The sequence below is a fragment of the Notamacropus eugenii genome, chromosome 1 (genome assembly GCF_028372415.1).
Source record: "Notamacropus eugenii isolate mMacEug1 chromosome 1, mMacEug1.pri_v2, whole genome shotgun sequence".
Taxonomy (NCBI): Eukaryota; Metazoa; Chordata; class Mammalia; order Diprotodontia; family Macropodidae; genus Notamacropus; species Notamacropus eugenii.
This window is the reverse complement of record NC_092872.1, coordinates 289,756,514-289,782,796: the sequence shown is the minus strand read 5'-3', so window position 1 is coordinate 289,782,796 and position 26,283 is coordinate 289,756,514. Positions and strand designations below refer to the sequence as shown.

Here is a 26,283-nt window from a genome sequence, read left to right as displayed (position 1 = left end):
AAAAGAGGAGCCACTGAGGGAGACTGGGAAACACCATTCAGCAAGCTATGAGAACCAGGTGTGTTCCACTTCAGAGGAAGGAGTTCACTTCTTTAACCTTATGAATTATCATAAGGTAACACAAATTATGAGTAAGCCAAAGGGCAAAGGAGACAAAAGGTAGACATGTGGAGACTGTAGCATATGGTGATGAGGATCTTTAAAGTGTCAGTTAAAAGATATAGTTGGTCAAAAGGGGAAAACCCCCTGGATTTCTGATAGGCTAGTGCTCTATATGCAGGATTCCAGTTCTCTATATGTGAGCACAGGTGTGTTTGGTCACCAGTGGCTTTTGAAAACCAGCTCCCCATCCTTGATTGCAAGGCTGTATTATCTGTATTACCTTGTTGTTTTTCCTGTCCCACCATATTGAGCCTGGGTAATTTGTGTCTGGATGTGCCTGTCATTCAAGGTTGTACTGAGACAAAGCTTGAACTCTGAGCTCCTTCTAGAAGATGAGCGCATACAGATTTCTTTAGAAAAGTCTTGTTCCATTTTCTTTCTCCTTCCTTATGACTTCTTGATTATTTATCTTTGCTTGGGAGCTTTTGTTCTGTGGAACAATGAGGGTAAAGCTTGCTGGTGCTGAGTAACCTTGTGGAAGGAGGATGGCTATTCACATCAGCTGGAACAAAGAAGCCTTATGTAATATGATGTTTATACTAGCTGAAAAAATCAGGGCACTCCTCTAATTATTGGATACAATAGGATGCATAATGAAATGCAAAGAACAAAGCACATTCACAAGCCAATGAAGATGCAGGGGCTGTGGGGAGTGCCGACTTTGATCTTGAAGACTTAAAGCCTGCATTCTGCCCAGGAATATCAGGTGAAACCAGAAGCAGATGAGCTGAAACAATTCCCACTACCTCAGATCTCTCTCTCCATAATTTTAGTCTGAAAATGAATTTAGGAAAAAAATCTAATTTTTTCAATCCCCAAATAAGGAGATCACCATCAGACACCAGCCTGATATTAGAAGCATCTCCTTTGACTGGGCTAAAGTTTTCCTGCATTTCCCACCCTGAAGCCATCAGGAAATCAATCAATCCAGGAAACAGTAATGTCTACGGCTGAATTTCAATAAAGGGAATGGGCTTCTGAAAGCAAACCCAAGGTAACTCACCTTCCAATCAAAATGTAGATATTTGATTTGCAAACCTTTGTTTTTTGAGGTTTGGAAAACTGGAGATTAAGCAGAGATAAAGGAATTAGGCACGCCCCAGCAGGTGGTCCCCAAGTGTACCAAGGTTATCTTTCATCAGAAGGACCGTAGTCCAGGACTGATTTTGAACTTTTCAGACTAGTGAGTTTTTGCTGTAACTATAACAGCAATGGCAATAAGTAAGAACAGTAAGCATTTCTATGGTTCTTTCAGGTTTACAAAGCATTTTACTACATTATCTCCTTTGACTGTCACAGCGACTGTCAGGTAAATATTCTAATTATCCCTATTTTATAGTTGAGGAAACTGAGGCTGAGATGGGTTAAGTGACTTTCCCAGGGTCACATAGCTAATAAATACCTGAGGAAGTTATTCTTGATTCCAGGTCTAGTTCTGTACCCACTATGCCACTTAGCTGTTTCACAGGATCTTATATTGAAATGAAATCTTTATGGTGTTGGAACAATCATTTATAGATACAGGAATCAAGATCATTGGAAAATGTATTTATGGAGGGAAGACTCTTTGTGATCCTATTTGAAGTTTTCTTGGCATAGATACTGGAGTGGCTTGCCATTTTCTTCTCCAGCTCATTTAACAGATGAGGAAACCAGGGCAGAGTTGAGTGAGTTATCTAGGGTCACATAGCTGGTATGTGTCTGAAGCCATATTCAAACTCAAAAGGATGAGTCTTCCTGACTCCATTACTGGTTCTCCATCCAGTGTACCATCTCGCTGCCCCTTGGAAGGAAGGATCTCTTATTAATACCAGTAATAGTGATGCTAGTAATGATACTAACCTTGTCTCCAGATTTTAGCACTGTCTCAGCTGCTATTTCTCCCTGTGCTTGGGGCGCCCTCTCCCTGAAATGGTAACCAAACCCACTGACAAAGACTTCCCCAGAGCTCCTAACTCAGCCTCCGAGAAGAGGATGGTCATTGTGCTGCACAATGCAGCACAGGATTCCAAGCCAGAAGAAATTGCCTTTCAGTCTGGGCTTGGACAACCACCAAGGTATGCAAGCTACTTAATCTCTACGCTGGAGTTTTCTCAAGTGTCCGAGAGGGACAATGGTGGCTGCCTCACAGTGTTCTTAAGAGAATCAAATGAGAAAATGAAGGAAGTGCCCTTTGCTGGCCAACACTTGAGGAATGCCTCATGAAGCCCAGTGCAGCCCCCACCAGGGTTCACCGTGAGGGAGGCGACATTTTCGTTGTTCTCTGGGCTATCCTCCCGACTCTTATCCCAAATTTTTTATAATGCTACAGAAACAAACATCTTCACCCTGGAAGGACATTCTGGCCCTGTGCTTCCCTTTTCTGAAGTACGCTCCCTCTTATTCATTGACTCCTCCCAGAAGCTCGTGAATGATCCTGGAATTGAGGCTGAAAACTGAGGTTAAGAGCTTTATCCAAGTGGAGCCTTCTGGTTTGTCCCAGACAGCCCCCCCCCCCCCCCCCCCCCCCCCCCCCGCCAGACTGCTTCACTCTGAACTTTTTCATGACTCGTTGCTGCCTTAGTACCCTTTCTTTACAGCCTTCCACTTCCATCTCCCACTCTGAGGACAGTAATCAGATCCACCTTACCATTCCAAGAAAGGACACATTGACAATTCCCTACAGCCTCACTTGCCATCCTGTGGTATTTCTTGTCTGAAACACACTTCCCTCGCCACACAACCTTGTATATAGTGTCTTTTGTTATTAGCATGCTAATTCCTTTAGGAGTGGGACTCTTTTATATTGTATTTTTATTCCTAGTTTTTAGCACAATATCTGGGACACTGTAAGTGCTTAATAAATACCTTTTCCACTTAACTCATCCATCCATCCATCCATCCATCCATCCATCCATCCATCCATCCATCCATCCATTCTTATGCCTAGTCCATAAGAACATAAATCTTAGACAGATATAGAAGACTAATAGTGAGCTGGCCTAAGAACTAACCAGGAAGAAGGAGGTTTTCATTGCCTTTGGGGAGCTGTGGATCCCCTCAAAGCACCTGTCTGAACCTCAGCCCCATCGTTTTTTAATCATCACACTCCCTGCAGTGATTCTGTGTGGCTATGAATCATGGTGCCACAGGACTGAAGCTGCTGGTTATATGAATGACAATGGAGAGGACAGAGTGGATCCTATCAGTTGGCAGAACTGTGCTGGGGAAGTAGCATCAAGAATGTCAGCATTTAGGATGAATGGATTAAAAGGTGGCCTGCCCAGGGCAAGATGGAGGGATGAATAGCACACAGCTTCTATGCTCTCCTGGTGTCCTGTTTATGCAAATAATATTTCATGCAAGCCATCAGCACTTGGGGTGGTCCCCCTGTGGAGAAACTACAGGAAGTCATGGATGGGAGGTACCCAGGATGTACTGGCACTGAGGAGTTCCAGTCTGCATTTTGGGAGGGAGTTCCCACATTGATATATAGAAATTCATGCTTAGGGACTCTGCCATATCCAATTTAGTTTGTTATTCAAAAAAATTGATCCTTCTCACAGCAGGAAATCTTTAATTGACTGCGCTGTCATTACCCATCTCCTGGTCTTGCCATGGGAGGTCTTGGGATAGTAGAATGGAGCTAAAAGGAATGGCAGGGGTCACTGAGTGCAACCTTCTCATTTCACAGGTGAGAGAACTGAACCTCAGAGGGGACATGGAACTTAGCCAAGATTACACAGATAGAAAACACTTTGGGATGGTCCTTTCTGCCCTGGGCCCTTTGATTCTCTGCTATGGAATGCCCCTGCCACTCCATTTCTTGTGGTTCCATGAAGAGGCCACCTCTGGGAAGGGGATTTTATTTAATGTCTTTGATGTGCCACACATTGTGCTAAGCACTTTACAAATATTATCACATTTGATACCTCACCCTAGGAAGTAGATACTACAAGGTCTATTTTACAGTTGAGGAAACGGTGACTGAGATGTTAAATGACTTGCCTATGGTCACCCAGATAATAATTACCTGAGGCTAGATTTGAACTCAAGTCTTCTGGACTTCAGGGTCAGTACACTAACCACTGAACCACCTGGCTGCCTCAATATGACAAAATGTTATTCAAGTTAGATTAAGAGACTGGTATGAGAAGTAATGTGGTACAATGGAAAGAACACACTGGGTTTTGGAATCAGATTCCCATTCTGGATTGTAATCATACCATGGCCACTTACTAGTTGTGTGCCCTTGGGCAAGTTAGGGAATTTCTCTGGTGCTCATTGTCTTTAAAATGAGCTGATTGGACTAGATTATCTTCAAAATTCCTTCCAGCTTTCAGTCTGTGACCCCATGTCCCAAAATGCTGGGGAATAAGAAGAATTAGCTAATGAAGAACATGGTTTGACAAAGAGAACAAGAATCATCTTTTGTCTCAGAAGAAATAAGCTTTATCCCCTTCCAGATTTTTCTTCAATAAAACAGGTAAGATTAAACATTCATTTACTCACTGCTTTACTCTTCTCCCGAGAATTCAGCTTAGAAAATTCCTCTTTCCCATCAGATAGAAGGCAAGCAGTTTCGTTATTTATCAGGATGAAGAAAACATCCCAGTCATTTCCAAGTATGAGATGTGTGCATGAAGGAAGGATGCTGACTCCTCAGTTGTCACAGGGGGGCTAACACCCCAATGGGTGTTGCCCTTCAGCACACCCTGTGGAGGGGCTCAGTTCTCCTTCATTTAGTGCCCCTTGGAGTTGGCTTCCATGCTGAAGAAGAAAGTCAGTGTATTCTTGCCTAGCCTCATGTTTGAACCTCCCCCTAATGGCAGGATTGGGGGAAGAGCTGTCAGGTTACTCCATGGACTGCATCGGATCATGGACTTTGAACCTTCATCAGTCTCACAGGCATTAGAATCCTTGCTCTGACATCTCTGATCAGCCAGAATCTGCTCATGGACCTGCAGTGAGGGGCAGCCCACTGGCTCTCGGGGTGGTTTTTCCCCTTTGAGACAGCCCTTACTGGGAGGATATTTGGTTCTGTTTTTCTCCCTGACATCAGGTATAAATCTACCATTTTGCAATACCCACTTATTATTGCTCCCAGTCCTACATTTTGGGCTTAATAAGAACTGTCCTAGCCCCTTTTCCAAAGGTCAGCTCTTCAAATCCTAGAGGACAGCAGCCATTTCCCTGGGTCTTCTCTTCTGCAGGCTGAACACCCCTAATTCCTTCACCCAATCCATATGGGATGGCTCTTTGGGTAGTGAGGGGGATTGCATTTGGTTAGGAAGGTGACATAGAATAGCAATAACAATCAAAATTAAAAAAAAACTTTTGAAAGATCTACTAAATCAGAAATTGCTTTAAGTGTCTCACTACAGAGAGGGGGCAGGTCATATTTTTATCTTGGAGAACAGAAGAAAAATGCGAAAAAAAGGATGTAAATGGAAACATGAACAAGCAGTCCCTCAGATCTCCATACTTGGGGAAATGTTTGGGAACAGGAAGGCCAGAGTGGAATTCTGGGGCACTCTGGGTCCCTATTGCCTCAGGGAGGGTCCCGGGAGAAGTGAGGCCACTAAAGGGATAGGAATTGGAGCAGATTCAAGACCTAAAGACTTCAAGTCTGGTGGCATGAGCTTCAGGGGTCTGAAGCCCTGGGCTACCATCACAGCCTTCCTCTCTTTCTACCAATGAAGTATGTTAATTGATTGTTGCTTCTCTGATGTTTTTTCTTTCTCAGCAGCTTTTTCAAATTTGGCACCTTTAAGGAATATTACTGTGTTGGCTGATTAGTTAATTAATTGACTTGGGGCAGGTCCATTACCCTGTTTGGGCCTCAGTTTTGTCATCTGTAAAATGAACTGAGTTGACTAGATGATCTCTGAGGCCTCTTTGAACTCTGACATTTTCTGCTCTCAGCCCACTTAGATGGAGGACAGTATGTTCTATCCAAAGATCTGTAGATGGTTGGAATCCAGGGATAGCAGGAAGACTAAATATCCCAGCCCTTTGGAAATGTATCTGCAAGTCCAATTTCCATCACTCAACCTTGATCCATTCCATGGCTCTTTGTGCTAGCCCTCCTCTCCCACCATGGAAAATTCAATCCTTCAATTTCACTGGGGGATTAGTCCTTCTGGGAGGCATCTAAGGTAAGTACCTCTAAGTGGATGGGTCCCCCCTCCCTTCTTCTTTTGAGCAAATTTCCTATCTCACCTTCCCCCCTCCAAAATGGGTCTCCCTAAAGGTTGATTATAGATGATGTTAACATTATCAAAAAGACAAAAATCATAAATGTCACTTTGAGCAAAGCCATGATTTGAGTTTTATAGGCAGAAATCCTTCATTTTAGCAAATCGACATATCCATAAATAAGAGGTAAGGCTGGCAGCTTGGCAGGTATTGATCCAAGCTGATTTAGCAAATGGTCTCAGAAACTAATGGCTGGCCAGTTTCAATAGATTTTTTTGAAGAGAAGGGTGAACCATTACAGCAAAAACGATGAGACCCTTGCCTGGGGCAGCTTAGTCCACGTACCTGTAAAAAGTCAATGATCCTTTTGAGAAATCTGAAGTTGAAGTCAATTTTAATCACAAGGTTCATAATATGTCCTGCAGATGGTACAGTCAGGAGTTGGTTCACATAAAACCTTCTTCCCCACCCCCTTTTCTCTTTTCCTTTTCTGTTGAATGGGAGAATATACTGATCATAAAACAAAGCTACAATGTGTAGTAATGGTCTTAACTGTATCTTGACTATCTCTCCGGATAAGGATGCAGGTATTTCTACATCACTTCATGGAAACCTGGAGAGAATTGCAGGTAATGACCCAGGTGCCAGTGTTATCCTTTTCAATCATGTCTCAGCCATTGCAAGGAAGATGCCAAGATCCATTTGGCTTAAAGGAGTGGGATGGGTAAGATAGACTCAGAGGCATTCAATGGTAATAAACAATCTCATATAAATTGTCTGCTGCCCCTCCAAGTATTTTGTAGTCTTGATACACAGAGTGTCTTTAAAGCCAAATAGGAATTTTAGCTTGTGTGAGTTTTTATTTTTTAAAAAGAATATGCAATAAGGTATGAATGTTATGGTGTAGAGGTTGTGGAAGATTTATATTGAGAAGACTGAACACATTTCATCTGAAGCAGCCATCTGTGGTGCAAGAACTCATTTGCATATGCATCACGTAACTATAACTCAGCCCCAGACAGTTGTTAGGATAGTATATTAAAGAGCAGGAAGCAAAAATGTGCTATCGATGGGCCCATGGTCCAAGGTTACCTTGCCAACTGGTGCCCACATTCCAAGGTTATCTTCTGTGTACCGCCCACAGCAAGTGGCATTGTTGTTCAGTATCCTGATTTATCAGTCATCCATGTAACAAAATAAGATGGTGCCTCCTAGCCAAGCTCCAGGAGTATAAGAGCCCATGTGTGACAGCCCATGGTTTTAGTTCATTAGGAAAAGTATGGAGAAGGCATGAATGAGGCAAGAGACTGCAGCTTCTTGCTGAAATGACACCTCTCCAGATCCTGTATCCCTAATACATCAGAACAATAATGGAACAATGGTAGTGCTGATGGAGGGCAGTTGTGTTCCTCAGACAGAATGAGTGCTATTGTGCTAGCATGATAGAGGGGCCAAGGAGTCCCAAATAAGTGCAGGGGAATGAAGAGATGTCTTCTCTGGCAGCACTCATCACTAAACCCTCCAGTGAACTCAGCATCGGGGAATCTCATCATCTTACAAGACAGACTCAGTTTTGTGACTCACACTTCATGAAGAACTTCTGCCCTCCTGATTGGAGGGTAAAGTTACTATCAACTCCACCATTTAGGAGGGGAACAGGCCTGGTGTCTCAGATATCTCTTCATTTCCCACCTGGCTGTGCTCCTTTGAGATTCTTTTTCTTCTCTGCCATGCTCCTGAACTAAGTACCTCCCCTCCAGACTTCCTCTTCTTCCAGCCTTCTTTCCCTATTACACTGTAACTTCTTTGAGGGCAGGGGCCTTCTTTTTCTTTTTTATACCTCTAGCACTTAGCACCATGCCTGATACTTAATAGGTGCTCATAAATGCATGTTTGCTTGCTTGCATCCTTCCTGTTGGCAACAGTCAAAGGGTGGGCAAGAAGAAATAGGCAATGTTGGGGGCAAAGAAGAAGGTCATATCCCCTTTCTGTTTAGTCCAAGTAGGAAAACATCATGATTTAAAATCTTTCTCTTAAAGAGAGACTTGGAGAAGGCAGATGTAGCAGCAGTAGCATCCATACTTTCTGTGTCCCTGCCCTGCAATTTATATTTGGAACCTGATCTCCCATGAAGGAGTTTACTCAGAACTATAGTTATTGCTCAGTCACATCAGATTTTTTGTGACCCCACTTGGGCTTTTATTGGCAAAGATACTGGAGTGGCTTGTCATTTCTTTCTCCAGCTCATTTTATAGATGGGAAAACTGAGGCAAACTGGATAAAGAAACTAATCCAGGGTCACACAGTTTGTATCTGAGGCCATTTTTGAATTCATGAAGGTGAATCTTCCTGACTACAGGTCTGGCACTTTGTGCCCTGTGGTGCCACATAGATTCTTTGGACAAGGGTAAAAGAATGATGGACAGCTATCCCACATGATAAAGTACAATACTTAAGAACTGAGAAAGGATCTATGATCCCATGATCAAGTGCCAGGAGTGAGATCTCCACTGTAGGATCTGAGATCCAAAGCTAGAGGGTTAGATCAGACAATCATTCTGCAGATGAGGAATGCAAGGTCAACTTGCCAAAAGACAGAGAACTAGTGAGTGGGAGAGAGCAGAGTACCCAGGTGTTCTGATTTCAGATCCAGGAGATGTTGATCTGTACCATGTGGTAAGAAAGTGGCTATTTATGGAGCTTGTATTAAATTAAATGAACTGGTTGATTTTTGAGGAAACAGACATTTTCATAACTTTGAGGCTTTTATTCTTTAAGTGAGATATAACATGGAGAATCATACATCCAGAGAGGAGCAAACAGAAGACTATTGGATCCTGGAACGGAGAATCTGGAAGGGCCCTTATAGTCATCTGGACCAGTCTTCATTTTACATCAGAGAAAACAGTGGCCTGGAAAGTGAAAGTGAGTCACCCAAGGTCATGTGGATCATTCAGCATAACATGGACTAGGATGGCCTTTCCATAGTCAAAGCTTTTTAACACTATTTTATAGAGTAAGAAACTGAGATAGAGAGGCAAAAAGTACTTGTCTGAAGTTCCACGGATCATAAAGTATGATACGGACTGAGATGCACTGCCAAAAGTCAAAGCTCTTCAGTACCATTGAGGCTTCACAATGCCCAGATGGGACAGCTGGCCTTTTTTAGAAGAAAACCAATACGTTGGGAAGATTTGCTGTGGCTGAAATTACAATATTTGTTAAAAATTTTCAAGTCAGAGTTTGCATCTGTATGAGCAGATCTGGATCTCAGTAATTCTCATTCTCTTAGTCCCTCTAAATGTGTTTATTATGAATGTGTCAACAGAGGGGAGATACTTCATGTACTATGTGCGTTGTTGAATAATGAAGCCCATTGGGAATCTGGTGGCACCAAGGAGGGTCACTGAAAGCAAATGGGCATTTGCTTCTGGAAATTGTCCTTGTTGGGGACAGATCAAACAAGGTTTTAAATAAACTGTTTCAAGAGAGGTTCACCTCTCACCCAGAGGAAGGAGCGGCCCTCCACACAGGTACGTCATAGGTCGCTTCTGCCCCACATGTTCCTTTACTGCTATAATTAGCAGTCCTTTGGTTCCTTAAGTTTTTTTTTTAAAGTTTCATATGATGCATATAGTTCATTCAATTAATAGAAAGTTAGAGTGTTCATCTCTTTGCTATTCTCAACCAAGTGTCAGCAGCTCAAGTGCATTGGCCTGGATGGGCAAGGTGCCTGGTCTAAGGCAAGGTGCCTAACTTGGTTCTTAGTCTCTCAACTCTTCTGAGGATTCACCCTATCGGTAAAAAATAAGATAACAATATATTTACATTTATCTATAAACAGTGTACACATACTAGTGTACTAGGTGTTGGCCTGGGAGGCAGGAGATAGTTCTGTTTCTCCCTTCACTTACCTTCTGTTTCTGAGTTTCCTCACAGACTTGTATGTATAAGTGTACACTCATACAAATCCACACTCCTGATGTTTTAAATTTCCCTGAGCTGCCTCACTTGGTCATGACTGAAATATCTGTCAAACCTGACAAGTTCCTTCAGGCACTTTCTGATAGTGATCAATTCCCTCTGCAGCAAGTGTTCTCTATTCTCACTTTCCTAGAGCAAAGTCAGCTGCATCTTCCTTTCAGGGACCTCGAGGTGTCCCTCACCCTCAGGGGTGATGTATCTTCTCTCTGAGACCCTCACCGTCAGACCTTATTCAGAGTGTCTGTGATCTTCCCACTGTTAGCTCTCTGTGACTGGTACCCAAGTTTCAATTAACTAATTAACCATTTAGCTTTCACAAAAGGATATTTGTTTTGAAGGTACAACAAGAGGAAAAGTTCATACTTGGAGGCATACACTCCCATGTACCACCCTGGCTTCTGGAGACAGTAGACTCATATTTATCATTATTTTTGCCTATAAACATGCATCAATTCCATGTTCAAATGTGATATCTTTGCCACATAAGTCCCCAAACCCCAGACAGACTCTGCTCCTGGACTGTCTGGAAGCTCACTATCTTGACCTTTTGAAATTCACGAAGACATGATTCTATCCAATCTCCTTCACCTAAAATGAAAGAATAGAGATTGAGGCAGAACACTCAGACTAGTATTAAGGGGTCACATGTTGGCTTTGGATGGGGAGGGCCGAAAAGTCCTCTGTTTTTAGCATTGTCTTTCACCCAAGTGCTGCCAGCCTGGAGGAAGTCAAAGTCAAGAGAAGGGAAGAGCATGATGACTGCCTTTTGAATGCAAGCTCAGTTATGGGTACACAAGTGTAGCCAATCACAGAAGATCCTCTTTATTGTGTGATTAGCAGACTGGAACTAGATATAGTAAGTCAATGCATGTTCCAAATATCTCCAAGACACTTTTTTCACATGTCACCATGATTCTTAAAAAAACCTTTTCCACTTGGGGAATTTGCATTAATTAGCTCATAATGCAGTCTCCTGTTACATCTCCAAAAATGTATTGGCATTGGATAAGTGGAATTCCAGCCACATTTCTTCCACCTGGCCCTGAGAGAGGTATGATATACCAGGCTGGACTTCTTTCCTCCTCAGCCTTCTTGCAGGGATTCCACTGGGTTCTCTATCCTCTGACTGTCTCCACAATAGATTTATCTGAGTTATCTCCCAGGGCCAGAAATGATGGCTGGTGTCAAGCAGGAAGAGTATGGGCATAAGTGAAAATGATACTACTGATCAACAATCTCTCCACTGACAGGAGCTGGATGCTATATTCTCCTTGGCTATATCCATCCCATGCTGAAATCACTGAGAAATGGGACTGAATCAGCCTCCAAGTAAGACCTTCAGTGAGTGTGGGTGACCTCTTTGTACTGCCCAAGGGAAATTGACCAGGTGTAGGATTCTTCAGGTATTTGCAGGGGAGTGGGGAGGGAGGAAGAAGCTCTAAGGACCTGGGACAGTAGCAGCCAAGCAGATGCCACTGAGATAATTAACTTCCCACCTTCTGCCCAACATCATAGACATACCCTGACTGCCCTGCCACCACTCCTGTCCCAGTTCACTTCATCTGGCATCCTTCATGAAGGAGGTGATGGGATTGGGTTTGATTAGAAGACGCTTCATCTTCTAACAGATCCTGCCTGCAAGACTTCTGTGAACCTTTTCATGCCTTTCCTGGGGTTTGTATACCTTACTTTCAAGGTAACAAACAACCTTTCCTTAAAGATTTCCAATAACAAAGAGCCCACTCCCTTTGAAGGCACTCCATCTATCCATCCACCCATCCATCCATTCATTCTTCCATCCATCCATCAATCCATCTCTTCTTTCATTCCTTTGTGTGTGTGTGTGTGTGTGTGTGTGTGTGTGTGTGTGTGTTTGTCCTTCATTGCCAAAGAAGACCATGCCATCAGAGAAATAGTGACATGACTTGCACTTGACTTTGTTTTTTGAGTGAGGGAGGGCTGTGCAGGTCACCAGCCTCACTTCTCCTCCAGAGCCATCTGAATCCAGTGACCAGATATTCATCAGGATGACTGGAGATGACCCAGGATGAGGAAATTGGGGTTAAGTGATTTGCCTAAGGTCACACAGCTAGTGAGTGTCAAGTGTCTGAAGTGAGATTTGAACTCAGGTCCTCCTGACTCCTGCACTGGTGCTCTATCCACTGCATCACCTAGCTGCCCTTCCTTTTGTGTAGAGTTCTGGTTGATAGGTGGTTCTACTCAATATTATTTCCTAGTTGGCACAATTTCAGCTTCTACTAGATGAGAGCAGTTATTGATTTATCTGTTTTCATGGTATCTCCCCTTAGTAGCATGCAACTCCTTGAAGGCAACCTCACTTGGGGGATGATGGAAAGATTTGGTTGAGTTCTCTCTGTCCAGAGTGACTCTCCTGTTTCTAAACTGATTGAAATCAGACTGAAGCCTGCACATCAGGCCTAGAGAGAAGTGAATACTGAGAAAGTCATGTGGAAGCCCTGTGCAAGTCTTTTTGCTGTAAGTATACAGTAACAACAAGGACCCCAACTTACACAAGAGAGCCTGTTGTATCAGTTCTTAGATCTGCTTTTCTAAAAGGAAAGGCAACTTTTGAAGGGTCAACAATCTACTTTAATCAAGCACATATATCATACACTTAGTTCAAGGGGGAAAGTCAGCACCCTGAACTTCAGTGAAAATCCAAACAGAAATTGCAAGCTGAAATTAAAAATAGAAGGACCAACAGACATGACTTCCAACTGTCTGACCATACATCATGGATCAACAGACAGATCCAACTATCTGACTATACATACATGGTTATTACAGAGAGAAGTACCAACATCTGAGTTTTCAAAGCTGGGGGGCTCTTTAGTGGCTGCCCAGAGTTTGGTCTGGTCAAACAAACACTTCCAATGAGCAAGCCCCCAAACAAAACCTCACCTCAGCTTATATATAAACATTTCACAGCCAGAGGGCATCCCAACCCTTGAGAATCAGTGCCTCATTAGAAATTAACAAAAGGTATGGGTCTCCCTACAAAACAAATCTCCCCTAAACAAACTTCCCTTAACGGGCAAACCCATTAATGGGTGGGGAAGATCTTTAACTCTTATTAACATAATTTACATTGCATATACTCAACACATGACTTTTGCTGTCAGTTTTCTTTCTTCTCTGCCATGAATGGAAAGAAACCTTGTTGGTACTATGGAAATCAGTACAAGGCTAGTAAAGATGTCTGTTGAATATGAGACTTCTGCTGATGGCAGAACCCAGGAAATTACCCATTGTGGCTTAGAGGTGTCTCCATGTGTCAAAGCTAAAGGGCACTTGGAACTTCAGATTCTAGTTTGTTGCTAAATTTAGAGCCCTGACTTGAAAGTTCAAATCTAAGACTGTCGCATTAATTCTCTCATCAGATCTGACACCTCAATCAGCTCATCTTGGGTTGTTATTATTACAAAGCCAAGGCTCACCTGTGGGCAGCAACTTTGCCAAGAACTCTGATCACAATCCCCTGTGGGCTTTGGCTTCCTGGACTGAGCCAAGGGATGCATCCACCTGGGCTTGTTCCCATCAGCTAGGCCTGCTAACTAAATACAACTCCTCCCAAGGGCCTTCTCATCTGCATCCAGAAATATTTGCTATCTATAAAAACTGAAAGGAGAATTCATGGTGAGGAATAAAAAGCAGAGCTGCATTTTAGACTGAAGTAAAGGCAAACAAATGATTTGGGAATCAGAGGAGCAGGGTTCCAATTCTGCCACTGCTGTTGCCTGGTGTGGGCAGCCTTAAAGCACAGAATCCACTGGGGCAAGCAAGAAAATCCAGGTAAGCTTGGTTCACTTCTGTTTGAACTGATGAGCCTTAGAAGAGGGAAGTCTGAGGACCAAACATGCAGTTGAGGGCACATAGCCCAATGGCGATGAATTCCTGAGACGGGCAGAGCAGCTTATCTCGAATTTGGCATCTCTTTTCTATAAATTGGGATCCTTGAGGAATGAAAAGGAAGATAGGAAATTGATGAAAAGCAAGGTGATACCCAAAGTTGTCATGGAAACAGAGAAAGACTAGAGCCATAGATCTAGATCCGTAGATGAAGGCAACAGAGAAGAGCTTTCTCAGGGTCCTTAGAAGGGGGATCCTAATGACAGGCACCCCAAGGCTGTTCTCAGGGGCAAAAACTCTCCCTTTTCAAAAAAAAGGGCAGAGAATCGGGGCTGCTAAATCTAGACCACTTAGTGTCTTTGTCTTTGATTCCCAGAAAGTTCTAGAAGGTATTAAAAGAATGATAAACACCTCCAATAAAGAATCAGACCCCCAGCTTTCAGCTTGTTCCATCTGCAGTCTATTCTCTATCCACTTTCTAAAGTAATTTTCTTTAAATAATTCAGGCCATGTCACTCTTTTTCTTAGGACTCTTCAGGGATCCTCCCCATCTATTATCTCTAGAATCAGATAAATACTTCTCCCTTTCACATTTAAAACTTTTTCTCATAGAGCTTCAGCCACACAGGAGGGCCTGCTGAATGGGATCTTAGATCTGCTTTTCTAAAAGGAAAGCAACTTTAAAGGGGTCAACAATATTCTTTAATTACATTCACCCATGGAGAAAATACAAGCAGAGAAATAAAGACCAACAGAGAGGGCTTCTAACTGTCTGATCATAAGCAATACATACATCACAGATCAACAGACAGATACAATTGTCTGACTAGTACATACATACATAGTTACCAGAGAGAGAAACACCAGTGTCTGAGTTTTCAAAGCTGAGGGGGACTCCTTAACAGCTACCCAGAGTCTTATCTGGCACACGAACCTTCTTCCAAAGAATAACCTCCAAAACAAAACCTCATCTAAGAGCACTGATACACTTTTCAGACCCAGGAGGCATCTAAATGCTTGTGACTCAGTGCCTCATTAACAATTAACAAAAGGTGTGGACCTTCCTACAAAACAAGCCTATCCTAATCAAGCTTCCCAAAATGGCTTCCACCTGAGTTCTGTTAATGGGCAGGGAAGATCTTTACATTGCAACTGTTCTGTGCCCTCTCTGTTACAATCACACTGGCCTCACTGCTGAATTGGAGCTGGGCATTCTATTCCTTATCTCTATGACTTTGGGCACAGGCTGCCTCCTCATGCCTCCCCATTCCCTTGCCATCTCTGCCTTTACTTTCTTCAAGTCTTAGTTCATGTGTTGCCTCCTAAAAGAAGGCTTTGGTAATTGATAGAACCCAAGAATTACAGGATTCTCTCCCTCCCACTTTAAGCCACATTTTAAAATGTATGACTACCCCTGCCCCTTTGCTTCTAGTTCTGGGCTATGGGAGAAAACAGACCCAGTATGAGCCCTCTTCCCTCTGGCAGCCCTTCATATACCATGAAGACAGCAACTATTTCCCCCACCCTCCCAGCCACTCCAAGGCTTTGCTTCACCTGACTCTGAATTTGGGTTTCTAGACATATTCAGTTCTTTTAACTTCCTTTCTTATGCAATGGGCTTTTCAAAAGCAGCAGAGCAGATCAAAGTGGGGAGGGGAAGGTTGGATGGTATATTGGAAGGATGATTCTGTCTATTTCTCTGGGAAAATGATGTATAACTACAATGGTATGGAAGCTTGCTGAAGGCAGGGGCTGGCTCACATTTCATTTGTGGTCCCAGAACCTGTCTCTGGACCTGAATCATAGCAAAGACTTAAGAAGCCTTTTATTTATGGATTGGTATAAAACTAGCTAGAAACCAAATATAGGAAATCATGGTGGAAACAGCATGTATGTGAATACCAAAGGGAGGGAATAGAATGAGTGGTCTCCAGACATAATTGGAGAGAAAGAAGGACCAAACGAGAAGTTCATGACACAACACAAGCCAAGCAAAGAGGCGAGAGAGCACTGACCTTCTGGCTCTTGTCTTATCTGATGAGGAGGAGCTGGACTGACTGAATCTGTCAGAGGGAAGTAACTCCTTCCCCCAGAACTGGTAAAAGAGAAGAGGAAATCCACCTGAGACACCCATCTGAGAGACGGGAGACACATGTCAAAAGTTTCAGAAACAAGCAGACACAAATAATCGAACACAGTAACACAGTGTTTGACAAGTCTGTGAACATGAATTATTTTGGGACAAGTTCCCTGTTTGAGAAGAACTTCAAGGTAAATCTCCAAGTCATTTGGCAGAAGTTAGATAACACCTTTGTGATGATGCACCACTCTAAGGTAAATGACCTAAACTGAAGCAATCAGACCATTAAACTATTTAAAAATAATGAAATCTGGTACTTTTCACAGGTAAGGCTTGGGAAAGAAGACTTAAGCAAACTGGGTATAAACATCTATATCACATGATATAGAGGAGTAATTTCATTAAATAAAATGAAAATCATTTATGTACCAAGTGAGTGAAGCTAGGATAAGCAGGGAGAACAGTGGTTGGAAAAAATCTTCCTATCAAATTCCTTTGATAGAAGTCTAACATCCAAGATACATAGATAGCTAACAGAAATTTATGACCATGGGCTATTTTTTAGTGGCAATGTTCATAGGACACAAACCAACTGTTTTCAAAAGAAAAGCTGCAAAATACTAATAACTGCACAAAATATTACTCCAAATCACTCACAACAGGAGAAATGTATATCATAATAACTCTGAGGCTTCAGTTCATACCCAGCAAATTGTAAAAGATGACAAAAAGTAAAAATAGTCAATACTGGATAGAAAGTGAAGAGATGGGCATACTGGTATTATTTCTACCGAGCTACAAATTTGTCTAGCCATTTTGGAAAGCAATTTGTAATTATGAGAAAAAAATGATGAAAATGTCTCAACCTTTTGACTCAGATCCAGTTGATCACCATATGTGACCTAGCAAAACAAAAGACAGAAACAAAGGTCCTGTGTGCACAAAAATATTGATAGTACCACTTTTTGTAGTAGCAAATTGGTAGAAAAAAAAGTTGATGCTCTTCTATTAAGGATTAACCAAACACATTGGGGCTCATGAATGTAATGGGATATCAAGGATCTGAGAGAAATAATAAATATGAGGAGTTCAGGGGAGCACAAGGAAAACCTATGTGAACTGATAAAATAAGGTAAACACACAATGACTATAGAAAAACCAAATAATAATGATAAAAAATGAAAAAAAGAAAACTCATCTCTATGTAATTGAAATGACCAATCAAGGTCCTAGAAAAGAGGTAAGAGAATTCACTTCTCTCTTCCTCCTTTTTCCAAAGGAATGGATTATGGGTATGGGGTATCACATATTCAACATTGTTGAGATGCTGATTAGTGTTTTTTTTTTTAAACTGCTTAAATATTTATTCCAAGGGATGTCTTGCTGGATAGGGAATGGAGGAAAGGTATTTTCAGAAATGAAGTTGGTATAATAAGTTGTCTACAATGAGAATAAGATGAAAAACGACAAAAATTTAACAACACTAAGACAAAGTATGAGGGCATGAGTTTGCATTTGTTGGAATGCGAGGAGAGTGGATTAAAAAAATTTTAGTTATTGAAGGACTGACTCCTCTGGGATACATTTCTAGCTGCCTCTGTATTCTGGAGGTAACTGCAATGAAACTCAACAAAATATCAGTACCAACATGCGCCCTCTTTTATGCAGTTCCCAGTGGTGAGAACGTGAGCATATGTCCATTGGAGTGTCTACAGTCTGCCAATTTAATTAGGCTAGTCCCAAGCAATTCACTGTGTGATGTGAAGATATTATGTTGTTGGTCTCCTGGGTCCTCATCATGCAGAAGCAACTTGGAGGTCTTGAATGGAGTCCTACTTCTAGTAAGGAGCTCTGTGATTCAGAGAGCCCTTCCTTTTCCTTGGGCTCAGTTTCCTCATATGCAAACTGAGAGGTGCTTTGTGAGTGTCCTTCCAGGTCTAACATTATATGATTCTGGGATAGAAATTCAGTCAATCACAATGGAGATAATTTATCTTTGGACTTGGTCCTGCTTCCTCTGGAGTGCTCAGCTGATTTTTGTCCTTTGTGCTGAAGAAATCAAAATATCAGAGCAATCAGCTAAAGCTATGTGGGAGGGCACAAGTTTGGGCAAGAGATTTGTTTAAAACAATTTTCACTGGTTTTGATTTAGATGTATCCAACAAATGGGGCTTTTGATTCCCATAAGCGCGGAGGGGAGACTGACAATTGTTTGAGAGGGAAGCAAGCTAAATGACAGAAGGCTGACTTAAATGGAACTTCACATGCCAATTGAGGACATTTCCGTTTGTCAATATGTGCTATATGTTCTAGGGACAGAGTCTATCAGTGTAGGGAAAAAAGCCACACCTCCCTCCTGTTCTGGCACAATGCTCATAAGTACAGAAAAGGCAGAAGTACAGATGTGTGGGATGGTGTGACCTGGAGTGCTTGTGGGCCCTTGGGGGAAAAAGAAATGATTAGAAGAAAGACAAGAAGAAATGTACTAATAGCGAGAGATCAACCTAAGGTAGACTGGAGTTTTCCGGAGGAATTGGCTGAGTGATTCTCTTTCTGAAATTACAAAGAACTGAGGAGGGAAGTATGAAGGGTTCAGTGAACCATGTTGAGTGAGAATAATAGCCAGTAGTAGCAGTATTTATATCACACCCATATTAATTTATAGAGCACTTTTAGGTTTATGGAATTGTGTTTGATCTTTATCTGATTCAGATAAGGGTGAGGTGCATGGGATGCCCTGCCCTTCCTCCATGCTATATAGTCTTCATCTTATGTGCCTCTGTTATATAATAGTGATTTTCCGTCCCTTCTTCTTCCTTTCCTTCCCAGTAAAATCCCCAATTCGTTCTATTCATTCTCCTTCTAAACACATAAATTTGTGTACATTTCTATGGTGTGAGTATGTGTGTGTTTGGTGCCAGCATTCTCATTTCCAAATGTTTACTCATTTATAATCTTTAAAAAAAATCATTAATGCTTGGGCATTCTCTATGTAATTAAGAGTCCATTTCCCTCTAGGGTTATGATTAACTTTGATGGATAGGTCATACTTTTGGATAGGTAAACTTTTACCTTTTGTATTTTGGAATAACATTACAAATACCTTTCTTCTTTACATTAGCAGCTGTTAAGTCTTGTGTGATCATTAACATGGCCTCTCAGCATTTTAGCTCCTTTTTTTGTTCTGTTTATAGTACTTTTTCTTTGATCTGGAAGCTTTGACTTTTGACTATGATGTTTCTGGGAGCTTTCATTTCCTTTTCTAGATGTTAATAATGGATTTTTTTTTTTCAATTTTCACTTTGCCCTTCTGATTTTAAGATTTCTGGGTAATTTTTGTTTATAATTTCTTGAAATATAGCATAAAAATTATTCTGATAATAACTTTTAAATAGTACAATAAATCTTAGATTGCTTCTCCATGACCTGTTTTCCCAATCAGTTGTTTTTGATATTATATGTATTAGACTTTCGTCTTTTTTTTTTGGTTTATCTTATATTGGTGAATCATGGTTTTGGCTGCATCTATTTGAATTTTCAGGGAGCTTAGTTTTTGAGAAACATTTTCTTCTCTCTCCTCTAGTGTTCATTTTCCTTATTATCCTTTCTTCCCTAGTTTTTCCAATATGTATATATATATATAATCTTTTTTGATTTCCTCCAGATAACCAAGGTTTGCAAAGGTCTCCCTTTCTCTCCTTCACTCCCTGTTTCATATATATACTATCATTTATAATATGATATATGATTATGATATAATATCACTTATATTGTTCACACATGTGTGTACATTATTATATATATGCACACATGCACACACACACACATATATATACACACACACATATATATGTATATGGTATTAAGTGAATAGTCTGGCTAACTTATATGAATAAATGTCAGATAAGATTCAAAGTCAAGTTTTCCTAACTCCAAGTGAAGTGCTTTATTCACTACCCACTAGCTGTCTAAGAGTACATGATGGAAATGGAATACCACATGGATCTGTGTTTGACATTGTTGTTTAACATTTTTATCAAAGACTTGAATAAAGACATTAATGGGACATGCTCACAACGGGCGCTGTCAGGGTGAAAGAGCATTCAGCAAGAGTTTGAGGAAGAAGGGCTGTTTTAGGGTTTCTGGTCACTTCTTGCTGAGAAGGGCAGATGTTCGTCAGATGGAAACAGGAAAGAAGGCTGCTGCCTCTGTAGAGGTTGTATCCAGGCAGTGATGGAGAACCTGCCAGGCAATATCATACCTTATCATTATCCTGCCTTGCTGGTGATTTAATGGTCACACATGATCCTTCCAGTAAAAATATGTGAAGAATTTCTCAGAATTATGCCTATTGGGAAAAGAAGTTGGAGACCTTAGAAACACAGGTTGTGTTTTCATCACTGCTTTTGGAGGAAAGAAAGATTCAGGAATTATGTGATTAAGAAGATGGTCCCTAAGGATGGCATTTGTATTTTTGGATCATGGTTTAAAATGTAGAAATGATAGGCTCTTGAGGAGGGTTGGTAAGACCTTGAAGTTCAACAGGATCCTCTTGATCTACTCAAAAGAATTTTAAAATGAAAAGGAAGAGAGAGGGCTTTCCTAAGTGATATCCCATAGGGAATTGTTATGAGGAAGATTAGAAGCAAAGAACTTCCTTAAATGCTCAGGATGCAAAATCCAAGTAATAAGCCAGTAATGTAACCCATGGTCTCATAAGCAACAAGAACAAGAACAACAAGAACAACAAGAACAACAAGAACAAGAACAACAACAACAACAACAACACACAGGCAAAACCTGAGGAACAAGCTAGGAGAGCTTGGGATTCAAAACCATGGAGAAAACCTTGATCTGGTAGATCAAACCTAAAGTTGATAGGAGGAGACTCAGGACTGGATGACAGCTTTATGTAGCTTCTTGTATTTTTTTCTTTTTTTTTTTTTTTTGTGGACCCAGAATTGTGATTTCATAGTTGTTGGGAGAAGAGAAAAAACTCCTAAGAATGTCCCTCAACCACTGCTTTGCTTGGGGCACTGAAGTTCAGAAATTTGCCTAGGTTGTGTTTGTCTTTTGTTTTTGAAGAGGACCATGATGTCAAGGAAATGATGACATAGCTTGTACTTGACTTTGTTTTGAGTGAGTGAGGGCTGTGCAAGGTCACCAGCCTCACTTCTCCTCCACAGCCATCTGATTCCAGTGACCAGATATTCAGGATGACTGGATCAGGATGCACTGGGAGACCCTGGCCCTTTAAGGCTAAAACATTTTCAGTTGTTCACTCAGAGGGAGATAACGCCTATTCAGTGAATAGGACTCCAAAAAGTAGTGGAGTGAGTAGATGGAGCTGCTTGAATGGGGACCCAGCCAGTTAGGTAACTCAGCTTGTCCTCTCCCTCTCCCTTTCCTTTTCTTCTCTGAAGGAAGGTTCCTTTTCTAGACATTAATAATGGATTTTTTTTTTCAATTTTTACTTTGCCCTCCTGATCCTAAGAGTTCTGGGTAATTTTCATTTATAATTTCCTGAAATATGACATAAACACTTGTTCTGATAATAACTTAAATAGTACAATAAATCTTAGATTGCCTCTCCCTGACCTGTTTTTACAACTGGTCTGGTGCAGGCTAGGCACATTTTTTTTTTTTTTTTGTGAGAAGAGCTGGCCTAGTAACTTGATCACACAAGAACATAAAGTAGATTGGCCGACCCCCCATCAAGGAGCTGTCCTTGATCTCCTCAGTGGTGGATAGCAACAACTTGGAGGAGGTGGATTTAGGTTACTCCATTTCCCCATTGAATGTGCATCTCTCCTCCATCTCCCACTTTCATCTTGTCTGAGTCCCATGTGCTTCACTGTCACTGTTTCCCAGTGAGTTTAGAGTCCAATTAAAACCAAAAGTCTATAGTGATATGGGTTGGATCATCCCAAGAAACAATGGATTCCTCATCACTGAAGTCTTTCACATTAAGTCTGGATGACCTAGTGCAGGGCTATTTTAATATGGATTCATTTGAAGGCTCAGAATGGAACTTAAGGCCTCTGAGATTCCTTCCATCAATGTGAATTGATGCAACACCAGACTGGTCACAAGTCTAGGTTTGGCTATTATGTCACTGAGTTCCCTTTCTTTGTGACCTCAGGCAAGTTATTTCAGATCTCAAAGCCACAGTTTGCTTATCTGTAAAATGTTCCATCTAGATTTAATATTTTGTGAATCACAAAGTTCATTATCTTGGAAATGGATATTGAATCTAAAGACAATGGTCAGGTTTCTTTCTGGTCACTGGAAGACTTCTACAGGCTTCAGAAGCAAACAAGAGTGCTTTCTCTGTTCTCTTTACTTGGGTAGTCTCAGTTTCCCCAGATTGTCTCTATGTTGGTTTTTGACTGTGGCCTTCTAAATCACTTACCACATCCTATTTCTGATTCTTCTAGACCTGGTTCAGTGCTTCCATGGGAACTCCCATGTCTACTCCTGATGAATGTCCTCTATGACAGCCACATGGCACCTCATTAGACATCTCCCCTGGTAGCCTCCTCACTCCTAGGTTGATTGTCTTTACCTCCCTTTCCAGGGGGATGTACTTCCTCTCATGGTGAGTAATTCCACCAATATCCCAATTCTTCTGAGCCTGGTTCAGTTACTGTTTGCCAAAAACTCTGATTTTGATTTCAGTCTCATTTGCAAATGAAATGATCTGTCTCTTTATTAGGTTGCCCACCTGTTTTGTGTGCTCTATGATAACAGAAGGACTAAAACCCTTGACTGGCTGGCCCACTTAAGCCTCTTCTGAGCTTTTTATTCTGTTTGCTTTCATCTGGAATATATGACCCACTTCTGTGTTTTCAGCAAAGATAACAGATTTAGGTACAAATGGTGATTCTCTAGAGGCCTGACCCTTGCTATCTGCCTCTGCCCAAGGGGGAAGATGATACTCCTTTTTCCAGACTGTTGGAATTACCACTTGGCTGATTCCTCTCATTTCTGGCTGAACATCAATCAACTGAGCTCCTTTCATTCTTTGAAAATCGACTTGAGGAAGTCTCTGAATTCTTTGTTGCTACTCTTCTCCATCAGGCCTCCTCAGCATTGCATAACTGATATGATACATAGTAGAGTCAAGGTGAGATGCATACTCAGTATTAATTACCATCACTGGCACCAGGCCAACTCTACAAGCCAGGATCATCTCTACCATAGCCTCTGTTCCCACCACAGGCACAAGAATAACTCTGCTGGAGAATTGGGATACTGATTGTTCCCTGCTGTTTTCCCCAACATTAGTTGTCCCATTGGTATCCCTAGGACATGTATTCCTGCCCTTTAAATAGCTCTCCTTCATGGAAACTCTAGGGAGTCACAATTACACTGGTTTTTAAAACACTTCAAAGGCCAGGCTGGTCTCTTATGAATAAGGTCAGCTGGGAAAACAAACAAACAAACAAGCAGAACAAAACAACAACAATAACAAAATTTCTAGTAATGTTAATTTATAAGGGCATTTTAAAAACCATCACTATCAGTCTAATAATGAGAATTATTTGTCCAGCTTTTTCTCTGTGTCTAATATGTTTGATATTTTCCCATAAACCCACCCAACTCCCATCTACCATAGCCCGTCTTTAGCTCAGAAAGGTGTTTTATCTCTTCCCCTCGTTTTAAAACTGCCTGCAGTGAAGTTAAATATGGAACATTCAAGACTTCTGAGCAAAGGAGCACAGGACGTGCAGATGGACAGGTCCTTGGAAGACCTCAATGCACTCCCCCTCATTTTAAAGATGAGGAAATGAAGACTCAGAAAAGGGAAATGACTCATCCAAGGCACACAGCTAATTAGGGGCAGAGACAAGGATCGAATCAAGTTCTTGAGACTCCAAATCTAGGGCTTTCCCCCATAATTGACTGCATAGGTTGGGGGGGGGGGCAGCCATTCTATCTAGACTGCTTACACATTCTCCTCCCTCCTGCCCTTGGCCCCCTCTCACAATTTACATTTTAAGGAAACCAGCCCTTTCCTTGGCATGGGCCTTAACCTCCTGTCTCTTAGCCTCTGTATTGGCTATACCTCTCAGAATTCCTAAGTCCCTTTGGGGATTAGTTCAAGTGCTACATCCCACACTGTAACTTTGCTGGTTCCCCCAAATTATCATGGCTTCTCTTCCAAAGAACTTTGCATTAATTCTGCAAATATTTTATGTTTATTCCTTTGTGGGCATGTTGTATCCACCCAATATAATATAAGCACTCTGAGGCTAGGGAACATCACACTTTTGTCTTCATACCCCAGTACATATAATAGTGTTGGACACAGAAGAAATGGGATAACAGTTACTATCTTTATGACTCTGGAAAAATCACTTAACCCAGTTTGCTTCAGTTTCCTCATCTATAAAATGAGCTGGAGAAGGAAATGGCAAGGCCATTCTCCAGGATATTTTCCAAGAAAACCCCAAATGGGATCATAAAGAGTTTGATACAACTGAAGAATGACTAAAGTGAATTGCAAATTTTGGGTGAATGTCAAGAAACATATGACTGAAAAATATCAGTAATTTCTGTCCCAGAAGCTTACTTTCTCATGTACATAAAATCTTCATGAAGATTATGTGCAGATACACTGAATGAATCCTTGAAACTAAGAGAAAAAAATGAACTGACTTTGCAAATGATCTTCTCCAATTGAATCCATCTTTAAAAACACACAAATGACTGCAAAGTGTCAAAAATATTGTTGTTCTTATTGTTTGTAAATAATAAAAAAAATTGTTTTAGTAGAACAAAATGTAGCCTTCAAGGCTCTTCTCCAATACAGTGTACTATGATGACTATGGCCCAGTCATACAAGATACCTTGAACAATGTAATAACAGAGATGTCTTTGGTCCTGAACCTCTGAGGATCAATACTGAGGGAGGCAGAAAATGGGGAAACATGCTTGCCAAAGGTGTTGGCCACACTGGCTTAGAGTAATCCCACCAGAGTCCACATGAGAGTGAGGTCCTCCAGACCAGTGCACCATGAACTCGTAGCAAATGACTTGTTTCTGTTTGAGTTTGACATCAAGGTTCCAGTTACTCTTATTTTTGAATGACATTCTATGGATTCTCCCAAGTCCTGGAAAATCCCCCATTTCCTAGAAAAGAGATCTGGGAGAACTATTCACCCAAGGAAAGCTATGTGGATGAAAAATGCCTATAAGCAAGATGCTGCTATGAAGTGAATGGGTCACATATATGCTTAGTTGTTTGTCACATACATCTGGAGCAAACATTGGAAATGGACAATGAGATAGACCCAGGATGAAACAGAAGGAAGATGCGAACAGTTGTAACCTCTCAGGACTGTCCACTAAGACATTGAGGATTTGGGATCAATTGACTGAGGGAAGTCTGACAATAACACAATCCTTGTCCAGAATTCTGCCATTTCTCTCTGTGACCATCGTCTCCCTGGCAGACAGAAGTGACCAGTGAATTTTGACTTCCCTTTCATGAGGGTTAGGTCTATTTTCTTGTACTCTAATTATTATTAAAACCAAGATTTGGTCCTCCCCCAAGGAGGATCCCAACTTCTTAATGAAGAGTCCTCAGGAAGCACCAAAGTACAATCCCCCAGGAAGTTATTTCTGAATTCCATAGTCTCCCACCAAACCAACATATCAATGAGCATTGTCATAGAAACCTCTTTGGGAAGGTATATGTTAGAGCAAAGACCTTCAAGAGAAAAGAAACCTCCTTTTCAGTCTTTTAAATAAATCAGAACCATTTTCCTCTTCAGAGAAAAAGACATCTCCTGAGAGCCCTTGAAGACTAATTCATCCACAGCTATGAAAAGCAGAGCTATAAAGAGAGCATTGAGTCCAGTCATGCCAATTACTCTTCTGAGGGAAACTGAGGGAAGCCTTGAATGTCCTTCCTACCTGGATGGGGGTGGGGTCTGGTTTCCATGGAAACAAGTTCATTAGCTTGACAGACAGATCTGGGGATGTTTTCCAACACTCATGATTTT

The 26,283-nt window shown here is 41.4% G+C and overlaps 1 long non-coding RNA gene across 24 annotated transcripts in view; it reads left to right on the top strand.

Annotated features, from left to right (window-relative positions):
- Positions 1-250: 250 nt before the first annotated feature.
- The window catches only part of LOC140517652 (uncharacterized), a 67,714-nt gene continuing 41,681 nt past the window's right edge, over positions 251-26,283 (top strand). For 2 of the 24 annotated variants that reach the window (XR_011971690.1, XR_011971688.1), the window contains exons 1-2: positions 251-12,819; positions 13,725-26,283. The exon at positions 13,725-26,283 is cut by the window's right edge. This is a non-coding gene — a long non-coding RNA (uncharacterized lncRNA). The remainder of the gene's footprint in view (positions 12,820-13,724) is intronic. The other 22 variants (XR_011971708.1, XR_011971703.1, XR_011971710.1 and 19 more) reach the window with 22 other exon arrangements.